This window comes from Lipotes vexillifer, unplaced genomic scaffold (assembly GCF_000442215.2).
Source record: "Lipotes vexillifer unplaced genomic scaffold, Lipotes_vexillifer_v1.1 scaffold133, whole genome shotgun sequence".
NCBI classification, from domain to species: domain Eukaryota; kingdom Metazoa; phylum Chordata; class Mammalia; order Artiodactyla; family Lipotidae; genus Lipotes; species Lipotes vexillifer.
Genome location: NW_006795585.1, coordinates 1551618 through 1560673, shown reverse-complemented (window position 1 = coordinate 1560673; position 9056 = coordinate 1551618).

The following is a 9056-nucleotide window of genomic DNA, read 5'->3' as shown; positions in this document are numbered from 1 at the left end:
ACAAGATTGTGGGTTATGCACAAAAGTCTATTACTTTCCTGCAACAGCAATGAACAACTAGCATTTTAATTTAGAAAACAGTACCATCTCCAATAACATTTCAAAAATAAAACACTTAGGTATAAATCTAGGAAACAATGTATGTTTCAATTTACAGGCAAAAATCTAAACAACTCTGATTTTAAAAAATCAAGGAAAATCTAAAAATCTGAGATATTTTGTGTTCATGAATTAAAAGACTCAAGATTATGGGGCTTCCCTGGTTGAGAGTCCGCCTGCCGATACAGGGGACGTGGGTTTGTGTCCTGGTCCGGGAAGATCCCACATGCCATGGAGCGGCTGGGCCCATGAGACATGGCCACTGAGCCTGTGCGTCCGGAGCCTGTGCTCCACAACAGAAGAGGCCACAACAGTGAGAGGCCTGCATACTGCAAAAAAAAAAAAAAAAAAAAAAAAAGACTCAAGATAGTGAAGATGTCAATATGTCACAGCGTAATCTACAGGCTCAGTGTAATCACAATCAAAATCCTAACAAGCAATCTTGTAAATATTGACAAACTGGTTGTAAATTTTATATGAAAAGTCAAAAGCCCTAGAAAAGCCAAGAAAATAATCAAGAGTAACAAAGCTGAAGGACTCATGCTACTTGATTTCCAGAATTATCTTTACGACAGAGTGCTATTAATGAAAAAATAGACCAATTGAACAGAATAGAAAGGCAGAAATAGACACACACAAATATTGTCAACCAATTTTGAAAAAGGAGCAAAGGTAATTCAATGGAAAAAAGACAGTCTCTTCAAAAAATTGTACTGGAACAATTGAATTTCTATGTGCAAAAATGAAAAAACAAAGACTTAGACACAGACCTTACATTTTACAAAAACTTAACTCATAATGGATTATGGAACTAAACATAAAATTTAAAACTATAAAAATTTTTGAAAGAAACAGGAGGAAATCTACATGACCTTGGGTTTGATTATAATTTTTTTAAATACGACATTAATAGCACAACCCATGAAAGAAAGCAAATGATAAATTAGATTTAATTAAGACTAAAATGTTCTGCTTCTAGAAAGACACTGTTAAAAGAATATGACAAGCCACCAACTGGGAAAAAATATTTACAAATACTTATCTAATAAATGGCATGTAACCAAAATACTCAAAGAACTCTTAAAACTCGCAAATAAGAACATAAACAACCCAATTTAAAATGGGCAAGAGACCTAAACAGAAACTACATAAAGAAGATATACAAATGTAAATAAGCATGTGAAAAGATGTTCAACACAATTTGTCAATTAGGATAGCAAATTAAAATAACACTGAGAAATTAGCACATACCAATTAGATGGATAAAATGAAAAAAAAGATGAAAAAAGAGAGGGAGAAAGAGAGAGCTTGAAAGAAGAAATCCTGACAGTAGCAATTGTTGGCAAGAATGCAGAGCAGCTAAAACTCTGATTTATTGTTGGTGGGAATGAAAATTAGTTGTCATTTTGGAAGATAGTTTGGCAATTTCTTACAAAACTAAACATATTCTGATGATATGATTCAGCAGTCATGCTCTGATATATTTACCCAACTGATTAAAAACTTATGTACACACAGAAGCCTGCATGTGGATGTTTATAAAACTTTATTCATAATCACTAAAAAAAGGAAGCAACAGTATGTCATTCAGTAGGTGAATGGGTAAACAATCTATGGTACATATAAACAATTGAATACTATTCAGCAATAAAAACAAATGGGTGGAATTTTCCTGGTAGAGCAGTGGTTGAGAATCCACCTGCCAATGCAGAGAACATGAGTTCAAGCCCTGGTCCAGGAAGATCCCACATGCCGCAGAGCAACTAAGCCTGTGCACCACAACTGCTGAAGCCTGCGTACCTAGAGCCCATGCTCTGCAACAAGAGAAGCCACCACAATGAGAACATGTGTACCACAACGAAGAGTAGCCCCTGCTAGCTGCAACTAGACAAAGCCCAGGTGCAGCAACGAAGACCCAAAGCAGCCAAAAACAAACAAACAAATAAATAAATAAATAATGGGTGGAGGAAAGAACACCTTCAAAGAAATAAATGATACTTCAAAGAAATAAATGATACTTAGAAATAAATGATATTTTAAATACTGTAGTACCTAGAAAACTAGGTACTACAGACTGAAAGTTTGTGAGCCCTCTCCAAATTCATATGTTGAAACATATCCTCCTATGGTAATATTAGGAGTTGGGGCTTTTGGAAGGTGATTAGGTCATGAGGGCAGAGCCCTCATGACTGTGCTTTGTTCCCTTATGAAAGAGACCCCAGAGAGCTCCCTTGCCCCTTTTACCATGTAAGGACAATGCAACCTGGAAAAGAGCCCTCACCAAAACCTAACCATGCCAGCACACTGAGCTTGATCTTTCAGCCTTCAGAACTGTGAGAAATAAATTTCTGTTGTTTATAACACTTTAGCAATCTACTGAATGGGCTTAGAAACAAGAGAAAGGTATAACATCAGTAAAGTCAATGAAAGAAAATAAGACAACTAAATAGGATGTGGAAGAAATGTAGTAGAGAATCAGAAACAAGATTTCTGAAGTTTGACAAATAAAGCACCAACCATAATAAATACTCTGAAATGCCAACCAGATCCACTTCTTCCCCAGGAATGGAAGATTACTCTCCCAACTTCCAGTAGCATTGATCAAAGATGGTCCTCATACGTCAGTCCTCTTTGGAAATTTTCATAATATAGAACAAATTTCATGGGGATTTTCAAATCAAAAATGACACAGACAAAGTATAAAATAAATTAAACTGGATCAGTATGAGGGATGCTTTGATAAACAACAATATTTCACAGATTAAAGCTCTGATTTTTATTAACAGGTAAGAGAATTTATTTGTTATTTATTACTAGCTTCACAGATTGGCTTCCTTCAAGAAGCAGACTCTGAGATAAAGTTAGTGAGCAGGTAGGTCATTAAGGATTTTTCTTGGGATGGACACCTACCTGTGGGAAAGGGAAAGAAGCAGGAGTAGGCAGAAGGAAAAGTTGAGCTACACTTCTGTCCCAGTGAAGGTCTCAGCCATCTCACAGGAAGTTTTGATGCTGAGTTGGTCCATCAGAGCAGACCTGAATTAGGGAGAAGCGACAGGGCACTTACACTTCTTCATGATCAGTAGTTTTTGGTTACAGGTTGCCACTGGTAGGAGTTGTGATTTTGGTTTTGGCAGTTTCTTCAACCAAAGCCATTCCTAAGGAATGGCTTTTATTAAGTAGTATTTATAATTTTGCCAATCTACAGACTGCTACTGTAAACGACAGTTCATAATTGCTTACCTTAGTTTTCACTAGAAATTAAGGTTTTTAAGAGTTGATAATTCTAAATAAAATATGTAATTAAATCTACTAAAATTATTCAGGAATACATCCTTGTATTCAAAGAAAAAGAAAGTATAAAGAAATGAATTCATTTTGTTAAGGGAAAAGGAAATATTTTTGTCCCAAAGAGAAGTTAAGAAGAGAGAGAAAAAAATGAAAGCATAGAACAAAATAGGAAGGTAAAAAAAGGAAATTATAGGGCTTCTCTGGTGGCGCAGTGGTTGAGAGTCTGCCTGCCGATGCAGGGGACATGGGTTCGTGCCCCGGTCCGGGAAGATCCCACATGCCGCGGAGTGGCTGGGCCCGTGAGCCATGGCCGCTGAGCCTGCGCACCCAGAGCCTGTGCTCCGCAACGGGAGAGTCCACAACAGTGAGAGGCCCTTTAATTGAGTAAGTGGATTCTAATCTTAAAGATAAGATGGCACAAAACCTTAATTTGGTTTTCTCTCTGTTAAGAGGACAAAGTTTTCTTGGAATATTGATCTGCTTGTGATAACAGATTGCAATTTTTTTTTAACCTTTTAAGTAATCTGTTATATCTTTCTGCATCTGCCTTTGAAACTTTGGTCACTTTGCTTGGGTAGATAACTAAGTGTTGTTTCACAGTGAGTGACTGACCTAGGATCCTATTTGACCAAGTGTTTTAAATCCTTTGCATATTTTGACAAACTTCTCAAAAAACAAATTCTAAATGAACTTTTTTTTACCTCTAGCTGATTTTGAAGTTTTCCAGAGGGATTCTGAAAACCTCAAAAGATTTGTTTTCTCCCATTATCAAAGAAAAATATTCAAATAATTTAATTGTTTTGGTTAAATTACATGAAAAGTGTGAAAAGACTGGTGATAAACTTTCTTAGGTTATATTGTATTAAATGTTAATATAAATGTCCTAGAAATTACGTGAAATTTCTAAAATTTAAATTTCTCCTGGTATAATGTTATCGGTCATAATTTTGGTTATATTTTAGTGTTGCATGTAACAGAAACAACCAAGTTTCTTTGTCAATTACATTGTAATCATATCTTTTACTGTGCCTTTTTGTTTGTTTTGTTTTGTTTTGTTTTGTTTTTGCAGTATGCGGGCCTCTCACTGTTGTGGCCTCTCCTGTTGCGGAGCACAGGCTCCGGATGCGCAGGCTCAGCGGCCATGGCTCTCGGGCCCAGTGCTCTGTGGCATGTGGGGTCCTCCCAGACCAGGACACAAACCCATGTCCCCTGCATTGGCAGGCGGACTCCCAACCACTGAGCCACCAGGGAAGCCCTTACTGTACCTTTTTAAGTCTTTAGTCATTCATATATTTCTTATTCTGATACTTTTTGAGAAATGCTTCATCTTCAAGAAGATTCATAGAAATGACTTTTTGACAAGTACAGATTTCTGACAACTTTCAAATCATGCCACTAAACTGAGTAAGAAATTAAAGAATTCTAATGGAAAAGCTGATGGCTTCATAAACTGCTTACAAAATATCAAGATCAACAAGAATTAGTTACAAAGAACTGAGTGAACTGATGAACATGTCTAAAGATTTTACAACTTTTCATTTTAAATATTACTGGCTTTAAGCTTTGTTTTCAGGTATAAGAAAACCTTTCCCCTTAAGCTAATTATCACTTACAGCAATTTGGTAAATTATACCTTTGTAAGCAGAATTGAAACAATTATTTTTCACTCTACTTGATCTCTCCAGAAATTGGAAGCTCTTAGGTTCTCAGTAACCTTACAAGGTAAATAAGAAAGGATGACTCCTGGAAGGTGCAGGAACATCTCAAGATATTTAGGGTACCTCAAGAAGTGAGGAACCCATACAAATCTGTAGATATTGCAGGCAGAATCTGAGGGCAAGTCTTTGGCCTTGCTTTCCTGTGCTTGAGACACCTTTTCAAGTTCAATCTGAGACTTCTTATGAAAATTTCCAGCAAAGCCAACTTAAAAGACCTTGTATGAACAATCACACTTATGTAAATAATCAGGTCAAGTTTAATGAAACCAGAGTTATTTTGCAAACAAATTAGTCTTAATTTGACTATATTTGGTAGAAATTAGGGTAATTTTAAAGGGAAAAAAATGTTTACATAGATCTTAATTTCTAGTGTTGTTAATTATCTTTGAAGTTTGATATTTACTGCCTAAGATTCACTTTCTTGATGGCTTCTGGTTGCTATGCTATTTCAAAAAAGTTTAATTGAATTATTAAAAAGGTATTCTAAATTTGCTTCTGAAGCTTATCACAGTAATCTATCTTTGGATGAAGATCAGATGTCACAGGACCTGCAACCAGGAGTTTTTATTCATACTGGAAAAGACATCATTTAAAGGACATTCTCCAACCTACATTCTCCACCCTAGATGGAAGAACACTTATCAGAGGAGAAACTATACCCACCCCAGGATATGAAGATGACATCAGAAGTAGACAGCTATACCAAAATGCTGGACCTGAACTGTGTGAATATTTATAGATTTTTGCTTGATTTCTTGGGCTTTTTCACATAAATCAAATTATTTTCCTATTATGGGTGCAAATCCTATGCAGAGTTAAAAAATTAATCCAATTGTTAGATTTATGGCCAATTACCTATGTCCAGTACTTCTGTGTTACCTTGGTGGATTTCTCCTCTCCAAGGCTCTGACTGGCTGGCCCTTGGGAAATTTATCCTAGAAGAAAAAGTTATAGTTCTGTTTGGGCCACTATTGATATTACTAGATGGGACACTCTCACTTGGTTGGTCAAAAATACTTGTTCTGACCATCTCTATAAATATGAATTATCTTTAAACGTTACTCAAGTTCAGTCCCAGAAGTATCAATCAGGTACAGGTGGTTCTGGCTATACATGGCGATCAGCTAAAAGATAATCAAAGGCTACCCTATTATCAAGAACAACCTTGGTCAGAGTCCAAAGATTTTTCCTTGGAGCCAATGTTTTATCAAGGAAATCTGCAATATCTTCATGAGTTAAGGAGAGATTTCTGATCATAGCCCCATTTACATTTATTCTTAAGGAGGGAAGTAGGGCCCTGCCAAAGGAAACAAACCCCAAATCATAAGCCTCTGAACAGGTCCTTTCTACAACTGTTAGAGTTACAGTTAGATAATCTAAGAGGCATTGCCCAATTATGCACTAGCAATCTAGGCATTCGTGGACCCAAGGAGAATGATAACCAACACAGACAAAGATAAATCTTGTTAGGGCACAGTTACCCATTCAGGCCAGGAGTCAGTCAGGATTTCAGTTCATGTGGGAAGAGAATCTTCTACCCTGAAGAGTCATCTTAAGCTGTCGAAATGACCCGCCACACACAAACACCTTAGCAGTGGCTTGGGAGATACTTTTGTAGGCCAATGTCAGAGTAAAAGAAAGAAAAAGAAGAAAGTGTTTCACATTTGGTTAAAGTGTGAAGTCTTGATCCTTTGTCTTGGGTGGAAGTAGTCTACTTTGATGTCAGCTACTTCCCTTCCTTGTCAATTTGATTCAGAGGGCTCCAGCATTTGTACAGAACGAGCATTTGTCAGGTGGAGCCTTCCTTACCTGTGACACGCGTATTCCAGGCTCAATACCTTCCAGCTTTCATCAGTGTCAGCATTCAGGAACAATTTGTAGGGGCTCAAGGGCAGCCTTCGTTCATGGTAATTCAAAATCAGAAGGGAGGGAGAGGACTTCCCTAGTGGTCCAGTTGTTAAGACTCCATGCTTCCAATGCAGAGGTCATGGGATTGATCTCTGGTCCCCCTGGTTGAGGAAGTTTCACATGCCATGAGGTATGGCCAAAATAAATAAATAAATAAAATAAAGGAAGGGCAGGAGAAAATCAAAAATGTTTGTTTGGTGAGTTGTAGTCAATTATTGATGGAAACTAAAAGAATTCAATATCCAGACCAGTTTACAGGTACATAAGAAAACCTCAAAGGCAATTAACAGGACTAAAAACTATTTTTGACAATGATGCAAATATAATTTTTTTCTCTACAGTTACCCCCATTTTTTACCAAAGAAAATCACAGTAAAACTAATTTGTTTGTGTTAAACTTGACCTGATTACTTATATATGAATGAAGCAAGAATAGTAATTGATCATATAATTTCAGTTTTAAGACTGCTTTGTTGAAACTTTTCTTAAAGAGTCTCAGACTTTCTATTCAATGCCATTTTAACTAAAGCCTTGGTAATACAGCCAATGTTTCCAAATGTGTCCTGTTATATGAAGCATGAAAATAAAAATACTAAGAGTTTCTGAATTCTGGAGGGAACATCTAAGAGAAGAAATGTTTTAACGTTGTTCACAATGGCATATCTTAACAAATTTGAGGGCTTAAGAGAAAAATTTATTTAAATATGGAAAAAAATGATTAAAGGACCAGCAATATTTTAAACACAAAGTCATAAAAACATCCTCATCAGTTCATCCAGTCCCATGTATTAATTTTTCTGTTTGAATCCAGTTTTTTTCATTAGTTCTCTTGGCCTTGCCTGATGATTGAGGTAAGGACAGTGAAAATTCCAAGAAGTTTGCAAGGTTTTTGTTAAGGTCTATATGGTTTGTCCAGTGAAGTGGGTGCCTTGATCACCAGAGACTGTGGAAGGTATACCCCAAGTGGGAAACACATTTTATTACAGTTTGTTTGCCACTGTGAGTGCATCAGCATTGTGAGAGGGGAAGGTTTCAAATCATTTGGAAAACACACACAATAACAAGAACATATTGATAACCCATACTAAGTGGTAGTTCAGTGAATCCAGATGGAGGTGTTCAAAGTTTCAAAGGGAGGAGGTCTGAGGCCTCTAGGAACAAAAATAGTTTTTCTTAAATGTACTATGGTGGGTTGATTTATTCAAAAACTGAAAAAATGGGGTTTGCTAGGGAACCAGCAGTAACCAAGCAGCTGTCTTGTGTTTCCCATAGCTGTGACTATTTGCTTAATTTACAGCTATTGTTTATACATATACATTTCTTTGATTCGTGAGCAGACTGTTGCCATGTATAAGAACAACAGGATGACAAAAGTCTAGCAACAAGTGTCATTTTTTGCAGAAGCAGACTTGACTTTATACACATGTGCCACAGTCCTTATAGATTCTATTGCTGCTGTTATGCAGGAAAGCCAGCTAGGGCATTTTCCAGATGCTCAGGTTCAGTCCTTCTATTGTGAGCCTCAATTTTGACAAAAGAAATTTCAGAAGGTAAAAGAATAGCATTAAGAAGATCATTTACTTGCTGCTTTTTAAAAATTGTGATCCCAGAGGACATCATACAATATTTTAAGATAATAACTAGAATCACGAGTGATAACATTGTTATCAAACTCAGGTTTAGCTGCTCACCACTCAAAAGCCAGTACTCAAGAGGCAAATGTTGGTAGAAAGGAAAGTTTTTTTTAATCAGAAAGCTGTCAATGGGGGAGAAGGTGAACTCATATCCCCAAAAACTAACTCAAGATTCTGCTCATCCATGAAAATTTTTAAATGGAAAAGGAGGAAGTAATCTGAGGTAATCATTGAGGCAGAGGTTAGGTTCTGCATCCCTTTCCATTGTGTGCAGGCTGGTTGACTCCTCATGACCTTTCTTTAGACATTATCTTGCCCATGTGGTCTGCCTGCAGGATTGCCAAGGGGACTGCTATGTGTAGAGAGCTACTCATTCTTTAATTACTTAATTCTTTATTCCTTATTTTAA